Source organism: Macaca nemestrina, chromosome 18 (assembly GCF_043159975.1).
Source record: "Macaca nemestrina isolate mMacNem1 chromosome 18, mMacNem.hap1, whole genome shotgun sequence".
Classification (NCBI taxonomy): Eukaryota; Metazoa; Chordata; class Mammalia; order Primates; family Cercopithecidae; genus Macaca; species Macaca nemestrina.
In genome coordinates, this window is record NC_092142.1 from 87320912 (window position 1) to 87332328 (window position 11417).

The following is an 11417-nucleotide window of genomic DNA, read 5'->3' on the forward strand; positions in this document are numbered from 1 at the left end:
GTTGGGACATCCCCCAACCCCCAGACAGAGGCACAGGGGCAAGCGTGTCATGTGTGGGCACCTGGGGGCTGAAGCGGAGGCCAGGGATGGAGATAGTGCAGCCAGTGGAAGCCACATGGGTAGAATTATGGCAGGCGTTTTTTAAGTTGTGCTAAATCCAGTGTTTCCATCTGAGCAGCAAGGCCTGCCAGTCTGGGGTGGGCTGTCCGGGGATTGTGGAGAGGGTGTTCAGGGAGCAATGCCTCAGGGCCCCCCATCTCCGGGGTGGGTCCCATGAAACAAACACCTAGGAAAAGCGGCGCTAAAAATAGCTGGGGGGAGGGTGCGGGGGTGGCGGAGTCTGTAACCTAAGCCGCCCCAGCCTCCGGGGGGCAGACCCCGCGGCCGCCGGCCGGCGTCCGGCCTTCCCAGCACCCGGCCCAGGGCTGGAGCTGGCTGCAGGGCTGGCCCGCGGCGACCTGGGCAGGGTGGCGGCTGCTCCCTCTCCTCCCACCCCGCCCCGAGGCGCAGCGCGCGGCAGAGCGGCTCGGTGCCCGGCGGGCGGGCGGCCCGGGCGGGCCTGCGGTCGGGATGAGGACGGCGCCTCCGCTGCAGAGCGCTGGGGCGGCGCGGGCCGGGAGCTCGTTGGCGGCGGCCGGCGTGGCGGGCGGAGCGGGCCTCGGAGCGGAGGTGAGTGCGGATGCGCCACCCGGGCGCGCGCGGTGCCTGGGGACCCAGGGCTGGAACGCGGGGCGGGGGTGTCACCGGGCTGCGCGGGGGTCCCCGGCCCGGCTCCCGCTCCTGCGCCCTCGGGGGCCGCTCCCCGGCGGGGCCGGACCCTCCCAGCGCTCGCGGCGCCCGGCCCGGCTCCCCGGACCTCCTCCGCCCGGCCCGGACGTGCGGGGCTGCGAGCGCTGGGGCCCGGCGGGGGCCGCAGCCTTGCCCGGAGCGGAGCGTTGGCAGCGCGGGGTCCGGCTCCGCGGACAGTTTGGGAAGCGCCCGGGCTAAGTGCTGGCGGGGGCCGCGGAGCGGGGGGCTCGGGGAGCGGGGCCTCCGGGCGGGGCTGCGGGGAGCGGGGCCCGGGCCGCTCCATTCATCGCGGATCGGAGCGGGGGTGCCCCAGCCGCCTCCTCCGGGCCGCCCCCCGGGCGTGCTGGCCCCGCGGCGCTCCGAGCGCGGCACAGGCTTGCGGGTCGGCGGTGTCAGCGCCCCGGACGGGGGTGGGAGCTTTGGAGCCGACCCTGGGGGAGACCACACCGCGCCCCCCGCCCAGCCCCGCGCACCCCCAGAGGCTTTTGCAGAGCCGGGAAGTTGGCTGGACGTCTAGACCCGTGGGGACGCGGCGCCCCGCGTGGCGGCGGCCGGAAGGGAAGGCCAGTGGGGCTCGGGGGACTCCCGCGGCCACCCAGACCTTGTCCCTGCACCCTGGGCCGAGGGCGGAGGGGCCGCGAAGGCTGTGGGGCAGCTCGGCTGCCAAGTCCGCTCCTGCGGCGGAGGCGGTTAACTGCTTCATCCCCAGCCGTGAGCCATACTGGGCAAAGGGAGTGTGCCACGTGTTATTACGTTTAATCCTTCCGTCCTGAGATCCGTGTTAACCCACATCTTAGATGAAGAAACTGATGGTCAGAGTGGGCTGATGCTGGGAAGTGAGCACAGCACGCGGTAGTGTCGTTGACAGCCCCTGCCCATTCTGCCAAGAGCAAGTCTAGCTCCCTTCTGCCGGTCGGTGGACAAAGGTGTCTTGAGGCTCTCTCAGTGCCCAGCCTGTCCTAGGTGCCCCCAGCACAGCCTAGAGCCCTGCATTCCTGAAAATAAACGAGATAAACAGGTAAATGCCTGGACAGCGTCGGGCGTGAGGGCTGAGCAGGGAGCTCAGAAGCGGGGCGGAGCTGCAGTTTTAGGAAGGGCAGCCAGGCACCCTCGGAGGAGGTGGCCTGGGAGAGACGTGCCTTCCATGCCATGTGCCTGGCAGGTCCCAGACCACAGGACAGAGCTAACCAGGAGCTGGTCATTCTGCCCTGCAAATAGAAAAGAGGGAGAAGGCCTGGCAAAGAGGAAGGCCGGGGCCTTCTGGAAGGGAACCCAGGGGCTCTGCAGAGTCTCAGCTTGGGAAGCGTAGGTGAAGGGTGTGTGGCTGTAATGCCCCGAGGCTGGCAGCCCTGGGCAGGCTGGCAGCCCTGGGCAGTGTGCAAACCAGGAAGTCCCAGGATTTCAGGGTCAAGGGAAATTTTGGGGTCACGAACTTCAACACCCTCATCAGTGCTTCGGTCTCCACCAGACCGTGCCTCCAGGTTACTGACTCTGCTTGAATACCTCCGGTGACAGGGAACTCACTCCCCATCACAGCAGCTTGTTCCAGCCATTCCAGCAGTCCTACCAGCTGGAATGCACTTAAGCTGGAACATGATGAGAAGCTCTGCTTCAGGTTGCACCAACAGCCTCCCACCTGTTCTTTCTGCTGATTCTGGTCCATCATCCTGGGGCAGCAGGCAGCACATCAGCTCAGCTCGTCCACATGGCTGCCTTTGGAGAATTTTAATAGAGATGATCTCCCCTGTATGCCTAATCTCTTCAGGTCATTTCTGACTTGACATTCCAGGTCAGGCCCCATCCTGCCACCTTCCCCTGGGAGAAATTCAGTGGGTTTCTGCCCTTTCCTCATGTTTGTTGAACAGAAGTAAACCTGAACATCAGGGTGACCTGGAAGCAGAGATGCCCTCCCCTTTCTCCTGGAGTCTTGCCACCACCTATGGTGCCCTAGATATCAGGCCATGGTAGATTCATCTGGAGCCCAGATGCTTTCAAGACAAGCCCTCCACCCTCCCTTCTGGTTCTGACTCCTACTAAGAATTTGGTTACCAGCCGGGGGTGGTGGCTCACACCTGTAATCCCTACACTTTGGGAGGCTGAGACGGGTGGATCACTTGAGCCCAGGAGTTTGAAGCCAGTCTGGGCAACATAGCAAGACCCCATCTCTACTAAAAAACAAATTAAAGTAAGTTAGGCAGGCATGGTGGTGTGCACCTGTACTCTCAGCTACTAGGGAGGCTGAGGAGAAAGGATTGCTTAAACTCAGGAATTCAAGGCTGCAGTGAACGATGATCGTGCCGCCGCATTCCAGCCTGAGTGATAGAGTGAGCCTCTGTCTCAAAAAAAAAAAAAAAAATTCTGTTACCTTGCCTGCCTCCTTGTCCAAACATGGGGCTGACGACATGGGGAATGGCTGTGTAGTGGTTGAGAGTCCAGGCTCTGGAAACAGCTATTAGCCAGGCATGGTGGTGTGCACCTGTACTCTCAGCTACTAGAGAGGCTGAGGAGAAAGGATCGCTTAAACTCAGGAGTTCAAGGCTGCAGTGAACGATGATCGTGCCGCCGCATTCCAGCCTGGGTGATACAGTGAGCCTCTGTCTCAAAAAAAAAAAATTCTGTTACCTTGCCTGCCTCCTTGTCCAAACATGGGGCTGACGACGTGGGGAATGGCTGTGTAGTGGTTAAGAGTCCAGGCTCTGGAAACAGCTACTAGGGGCTGTGTGGCCTTGACTGAGTGACCAAACCCCTCTAGGACTTGATTTCTCATCAGAAAAATGGGGAGCCCTCACAAGGGTTCGTGGGACGGGCTGGTGTGTGGAGCATCCTGGCATAGGCCTGGCACACCACAAGTGCTTGGTAGGTGCCAGCTGCTGTGGTCACATCCCATGGGTTTCAGGAGACTCCATGGGACCTGTGGAGAAGGTTCTGAGGACAAGAAAGACCTGAGTGGTGCAATGTGCCAACTAAAAGTCCAGATGGAGGCTGCCATAAGGAGCAGTGATGCTGGCAAGACACATGCAGCCCAGTCCTGTGGACGCTGCCTTCCCCATCTTCCAGCGCCTTCTCCATCTTCCCTCCTGGCCGGCCAGCCCACCATTGCTTTGGTTCATTCTCGACTTGCAGGGCAGGGAGTAGACCTGAGAGAGTGTGACCAGCCCATCCTCCTGCTCACTGTGGACAGTGGCCACACTCGGTGTCCTGCATTCCAGGCCACAGTCCAGGCCTGTTCTCCTCCCTGACAAGGGTCTTCATGGGTCCATCTCAGGATGCACATTCTCTCTTCCCACCTCCTGCCTGGGACCCCACCGTCCTGCCCTATCTCCACTGGCAACTGTCTGCCTTACTCCCCCAGACGTCACCCCACCCTCGTGGGAACACCCCTCCTCTCCCTGCTGCCCTCACCCATCCTGCATCCCACCTCCCATTGTTGGTGTCCCATCTACCCTGCAAGGCCGTCCGCCTTGATGAAGGTGCCCTGTTCAGGCTGGATCCCTTCTCCCCAGGCTCAGCAGGAGCTGGCTGGTGACTCAAAGGGTCCTGTCACATCCAGGACCCTCTAGTGATTCCTTTCCAGACGCAGCTCCATCCACCCACCTAGAGAGACCAGCCGCTCCCAGGTCGAGCCTGTCTCCAAGTGGCTTTAAGCTCCCGGGCCTCTCAACTGACCGCCATGAGCCAGCCTCGTTCTCTGATGGAGCTGACCTGCTACGTGCTGGGGGCTGGACGGAGCATGGTGGAAGGCAGGGGGTGGTCCCGTAAGGATGGGGCTCTGTGAGGTGGCCTTGGAGTTGCTCAGGGCCTGTTTCTTTGGCCACTTCCTCCCCATGCTCATCATTTGCTGATGGTCATGGTGGGGGTGGCAGATGCTGTCCTTGGGGACTGGCTGCAATCTTATACTTCGGAGCTAAGGACTTCCGTTTCCCTGGGTAGAAAGAAAGATGGGCCAGTACAGTTGGGCAGGTTGTTCACTGCACATGGGCATCCAGTCCATACTCTGCTTGTCAGGCCTCCCCACCCTCCAAGACTGTGTCCACCCAGAGGAGCGCCTTGTGCTAGACCCCCAGAGCCCCCGCGGCAGCCCTGGGTTAGGTGTGGACCGCTGTCCGTACCCCTGAGGACCTTCCATCCTGCGTGCCTGCAGAAGCTGCCCCCAGTGGTCAGAGGGTCGCGGTCTTGGCCCTCATCAGGTGCTATCAGCCGTCCAGCCCTCTCATTCCTGTGAGTCCACGTCACTCCCAGTTCTGCCCCCTTGGTCTGGGTTCACCAGGCCAGCTTTGGGGCGGGGTGGGAGCGGCGGGCAGGACCCACCCCCGGGTGCCGGGGGACTCAGGCCGCAGTCAGCACGGCCTCCAGATGTTCTTCAAAGCGCGCCCCACCCCCTCAGCTGCTTGCGGTTGCTGGTCCTGAGTTCAGAGGACCAGAAAGTGAGACCAGCGATGACACCGGGGGCAGCTTGGGGACTGTAACCCGGCGTCAAACTGTAGGCTTCCTGCTCGTTACTCACCCCAGCCCTGCCGGGAATGAAGTGGTCTCTGAGAATCACCCTGTTGTTGAAAGGGAGCTGGCCTTGGGGAGGAGAATTCCAAATATAAGCTGTTTTTGACCCAGCGAGGAGAGTCCGAAGGCCAGGCTGAGGAGGCCCAGCGTGTCTGGGGAATGCTGGGTGCTCACCTGGCCCACCCTGGTATGGTGGACCTGGGGCTCCCGCCACCCTGTCCCCCCACCACCCAGCTCTTGAAGCAAGAGGAGCTCTGCCCCCTGCTGTGGAGGAACTGCGAGCAAAGGCCTGTCTTCTCCCCCGCCCTTGCTCCTCCAATCAGGGTGGGTGGCCCCTCAAGTGGAAAGAACATGGGCTTGGGGGCCTCAGAGCTCTGGGGCCAAGCTTCACTCAGCCCTCCCAGTCACACCGCCAGGCAGGGCAGCCACGGCTCCCAGCCTCAGTTTGTATTACCAAGTGGGGTGCATGGTACCTGGAGTCTCTTTACAACCCCAAAGTGGCTGCAGAGGGGCTCCCCAGAGAGGAGAGCAGCCGAGCAGGCACAAGGGTATGGATAGTGGATAGGCAGGTGAGCGGAGGGATGAGTGGGCAGTGAGTGTGAACTCAGCGGCCCCGGCCGAGGGAGCTGTGCCCAGGGCTGCTCCTAACACTCCCCATCCTCAGCCCCTCCTGGTCAGCGGGCCAGAGCCAGAGGCAGGATGGGGGACATTCCGTCCCCTGGCTGCCTGCTAACAGCGCCTGTCCTGTCTCTGGGCTGTTCGCAGGGCCAGCATCCCAGCCAGCGGCCAAACAGAGTCCGTATTCATGAGCAGCCATTGAGACTTCCCTACCGGCCGGGCACGGCAGCTGCCTGCAGAATGTGACCATTGGGAGCGTCCCTGAGCGGGGTTTTCCGCATTCCTCCGGGGCTGCCGGGCCAAGGTGGCTGTGTGTAAACAGAGCCTGCGTCGCCAGGCCTGGATGTGGCCAGCCGGGCACTGCCCACTGGGAGGCTACAGAATGGAGCTTCTCTGCATTCCGGGCAGGGGCAGGAATGTGACTTGCTAAGATCCCAGCCAGAGGGGGCGTGGGAGCCAGGACACCCGGGTCTCCATACTGGAGGAAGCCGCCCCATCTGTAGAAGCCGGGGAGCCGGGTGCCAGGGCCGTCCTCTGTGCCTTACACCAACCCTTCGCTGTAGAAACCTTTTATATAGAGAGCGGTAAAGCGCTCGAGTCACATAACCAACCGGTCTTCTACGGTGCATGCTTCAGTGGTTTTCAGGATACTCACAAGGTTGTACAAACATCACCACCATCTAGTTCTAGAACGTTTTTATCACCCCCAAAAAAACCCTGTGCCCATGAAAAAGTCACTCCCTGTTCCCCTCCCCCAGCCCTCGGCAGCTGCTCCTTCCTGCCTGTGAATTTACGCGTTCTGGACACTTCTAGTACATGGTTCCTACACCCTGCTCTTTTGTGACTGGCTCTGTCACTCAGCGTCACATCTTTAGGGTCCATCCTTGCCATGGCGGGAGTCGGCGTTTCCTTCCTCTTTGCGGCTGAGCGCTGTTCTGCCACGTGGATGGAGCTAGTTTTGTGCACGCGCCCCTCCTCCGTTGGACACCTGGCTTGTCTCCACTGCCTGGCTGTTGTGAATCGAGGTGCCGTGAGCATTTGTGTACCGCTTCTGTGTGGGCACCCGTTTTCATCTCTCCTGGGCGGGTTCCTGGGGGTGCAAGTGGTTCGTCCCGTGGCCACCTTGGCCTTCAAGGAGCTGCGCCACTGTTTCCCACCATTCGGCTCCCACCACTGTGTTCTGTTCCCACCACTGTGTTTTGTTCCGTTCAGCACCGTTCCGTTCCCACCAGCGTGTCAGTGGTGGGAACCTCTTACCCCGTCTCTGTGCATGAAGCAACCAGGCCCGGGGAGGGTGAAGCGCTGGCTCAGGACCACACGACTGGGAATGGGGCCGGGATTCAAACTCTGCCCTGAGTAGGGAAATCAAGGCGAGGGAGTGAGTGGCTGTCGGGACCCCAAGGCCATGTCTTTGAATGACAGTGCAGTCCCCCAGGAGGCTCCCCTACTGTGCCTCCTTGGTCCCCTGAGGACAGCACAGCCCTCACCTCCTGAGCACTTACCTGTCCACTCTCCACTTTCCACACGCAGGGCCAGGTGCTTCCTCACAGTGAGCCTGCTGAAGCCCTGAGCGAGGCCGGGTCGGCCTGGGGAGGGCCCCGCTGCACTGCCAGAGATGACGCTGTTTGTCCTTGCACAGGCTCCTCCCAAGGGAACCACAGCCTTTTTCCAGGGTGGCTATGTGTCAAGGAAAAAGAAATAATCAGACTCTTGGGGGCCACTAGACACTGGCTCTGAACTGACACTGGTTCTGGGAAACCCAGGACATCCCTGTGCTCTCCCGGCAGAGGGGCTCACGGAGGTCAGGTGGTCACGGGGTTCAGCTCAGGCCTGTCTCACAGTGGGCCCAGCAGGTCCTGGGATCTGTCCTGTGGCACCTTCCCCAGTTCTGAATACACATGGGAGTAGGAGCACCCACCAACTGGCAGGGGCCCCATGGCTTCAACCCCACAGAGGTCAGGGCACCTGTCCAGAGCCCACCCAGCGGGGAGCAGTCAGAGGAGCTGGGGGAGGAGGCCGGACTGCGTAACCCCACATGGGGTCCATGAGTACTGTGTGTCTTCTCCAACCAAACAGGAGGCGGCTGCTCTGCCTGGGAACCCCACTGCTCCTCCTGACCCACGTCTCACTTGGATACAACCTCGAGGGCCTTCAGTTTCCCCTTCCTAGGCAAGCTGACTTTTCCTGTGCTGTCAGCTACTCAGCTGGAGGAAACAGGAAGCAGGTACGGCCACAGTTCTAACATTCAGACGCCGCCGGGCACTGCCCCCAAGCAGCCCCTCCAGAAAGCAGAAGCCGGCAGATAGACTAAAGAGACAGGCCAGTGTGTGAGGATCCCACAGAGGCTCCCTGGGGGAAGGCATCTCTGATCTGGGTGGGTTTTCAAGGGTGACTGGGAGTTCTCTAAGCACGCCAGATGGGAGAGGGTATCCCCAGCAAAGGAAGCAGCGTAGGCAAAGGCACAGAGACACATTCCTCTTGGCAGAACTGAAACCTCTGGCAACTCATGGTCAGCAGTTCCGAAAGACCCGACCCAGGCAGCCGCCGCACCACAGGCCCAGGTGAATGGCCTGCGTCGTCCTCTCCAAACCAGGCTGCTGTCCTGGCAGTGGTACCACCTCCGGCTGCCGGCTGCCCACGTCATGCAGTCGCAGTTGGGAGGTGTGCTGTAGAATCCCACTGTGCCAGCTGCTGCCCGTGAGACTGTGGGGAAGTCCCCCACAGCCTCAGTTTCCCCACCTGTACAGTAGAGTGATAAGGTGTGGAGAGCACCCCAGTGGTGCTGAGGCGGCACAGGGTACCATGTGCAGGGTCTGGATGCCAGCCTCCAGTGGAGCATGGAAAGAGCTGGGCAGCACACAGGGCTGGGATTCGAAGCTGCCACCTCTCGCTTGGCAGGAGGGGCAGAGCCAGGACAGTTGCACCATGTGACTGCACTTAACTGGCTGCATTCCCCAGGTCCCAGCATCCAGAGGATCAAGTCTGACCCTGGGCAAAGCCCTGGGGAACGGCAAATTCAGGGCCATCATTTTGGATGGACTGTAAGGGTTCGCTGTCTCTGCCACCCAAGGCAAGGGGCATCCCTCTCTAGCTTTGGGGTCCTCTTCATCAGGTGAAGGCCTGAGTGGTCCCCAGCGGCATGGGCCCAGTGCCTTGGGATCGGGAGCCTCTGACCTGTGCAGGTGGGAAGGCTCCTGGGACAGGTAGGGTTGGGGGACAGGAGGCAGCAGGGAGCAGTGCGGTCTGTGGCCCACCGCGAGCACCTGACACATCTTCAGAAGATGCAAGGAGACAGGCTCATGGCAGCCACATCTCATCGGCTTTCAAGAGAAGCCTAACTGAACTTTTCTGTAACATCTCTTGGCTGGAAATTTTTACGAGCATTTTGAACCCTGTGCAGGCTGGGTTTGCAGCCTGTGGGTCAGAATTCACCAATAGAAATAGCTAGAAAGATATAGTATAATATGATATACAACATAATGTAATAAAGTATATATAATATAATCTAAAGATATGATGTATGACAACCTGTCATATAATACAGAACATGATACAGTATCATATTATGATACAGATACATTATATAACATGATGCAATATCTTATGCAGGCTACAAACTCCAGCTATACAAGTGATTTTATAGCCACATTAAAAAATACATAAAGAAACAGGTGAAATTAATTGTACTGTATCTACAACATATCCTCATTCCACCATGTGATTGATACAAAGATCAGTGAGTTCACGTTCTCCTTGCTGCGCTCTCAGAAATCACCTGCGTTCTGCACTTGCATCGCGTCTTGATTCTGGCCAGCCATGTGCAAACACTCCGTGGCCACGTGTGCCCACAGCTGCTGCATGAGCAGCTCAGCCCTGCACCCAAGGTCTCTGAGTGCCCTTGTACCTTGCAATCCTGATGCCAGACGCCTAGAATAGGTGCCTCCTCCCCGGCCCAGCCTTCTCACACCTGACAGCCTTCTCTGTTTTCTCCAGGAAGCCGCACTCGACTTTTGTGTCCATCATGGACCTCTTTCTTCTCAGAGAGTTAGTTTCTTAAAATAGGGTCGGTGGGCCTGGATCAGACCCCCTCGGGGGCTGGTTAAACCACACATTCCCAGCTAAGTTGAAATCACTGGGGCAGGGCCTGGGATCTGCATCTTAGGCTGCTCTGGTGATTTTTACCTATGTTGAGCTTTGAGATCCTTGTAAAGCCTCATCTCTCTGTCCCTAGATGCTGTTTCAGGCACCTGATGGCAGCTGCTGTCCCCAGACACCCCACTTCCTTGCTCACCACCAGACCGTTTTGCTCTTGCTATTCATCCCCACCTGGAATTCTTGGAAGACTCCTATTCATCCTTCAAAATCCATCCCCAACATTGCCCTGCCTTTCCTCCCAGAAGGCCTCCCTTCTCCGGCAGGTTTCCTCCGCAACCTCCCTTGCTCCTTGTAGATGTGTGGTTTGCATGCTGGTCCTGAGCCCCTTCCCAGGCAGGTTCCCTCCCCAACCTCCCTTGCTCCTTGTAGATCTGCAGTTTGCGTGCTGGTCCTGAGTCCCTTCCCAGGCAGGTTCCCTCCGAAACCTCCCTTGCTCCTTATAGATATGTGGTTTGCGTGCTGGTCCTGGGTCCCAAGTCCCTGAAGCACTGACACCTGCTGAGGGTCATTGACTGTCACCAGCTGAGTCCCGGAGTCCGCCAGGTCCTGGCCCAGACGGGCCTCAGAGTGTGGATGTGGGATAAATCCAGGCGTGTGTGGGTGGGTTGGTCTCTGCAATCTCAGTAAACATCTGGCTGCAGGGCCTGGCAGGAAGCTGACCTCGTGGGTACCACGCGGCTGGCAGCTGTGGTTGGTCTATAAATACATTCTAAACGCGGACCAGCCCGTGTGCATTCCTGCCTCGCCCGCCCTGGAGTGCCCTCCCAGCGGAAGAAAGGCCGCCAGCGGCCCTCCGCGCCCGGCCAAGCGGTCACTCCCGGTGAGTGGGAGCAAGCCCACAGCAGGGTCAGCCCAGGGCCCGCGGCATCCGATTGTTAGCTGAGTGCTCAGGGCCGGCCTAGAGCTGGGAGCTGCATTTAGCTCTGGGAAAGGCTGTCCACACCAGCAGCCTGCTTTGCTTGGATGTCTGGGCTGTGTTTATGCCGCACCGGTGCCTGGGGAATAATTAGAGTCTCCAGAGGGCACCCGCGGGGGCCTCCCGTAGTCGGGAGGTGCCTGGGACCCAAAGCCCTGCTGTGCCCTGTGGCCCAGGAGCCCATGGAGGAAAGAGCGGGAGTGGGAGTGGGCTCGCCCCAGTGCTGAGCTGCCTGGGCAGGAGGAGGGGCTCAGGTGGGGGTCAGCCCTGGAGCTGTGGGCTTTGTCAAGGTATTTTACACCCTTAGCCCCAGTTTCCCCACCTGTTCCCTGGTGTCACAAGTCCTGCCTCCAGGACACAGGTGACAACCAGCAAGGCTGGCAATTGGTCTGAAAGCCAGAGGCCAGGGCCGGTGTGTGGCGACCGTCGCGGTTCCAACCGC

At 59.9% G+C, this 11417-nt stretch overlaps 1 protein-coding gene across 1 annotated transcript in view; it reads left to right on the plus strand.

The window, feature by feature from the left end:
* The first annotated feature begins 574 nt into the window (after positions 1-574).
* LOC105488828 (zinc finger protein 469) overlaps positions 575-11417 on the plus strand; it is a 58574-nt gene continuing 47731 nt past the window's right edge. The window contains exon 1 of the mRNA XM_011753284.2: positions 575-669. The gene's annotated coding sequence lies outside the window, so the exon portion shown is untranslated. The remainder of the gene's footprint in view (positions 670-11417) is intronic.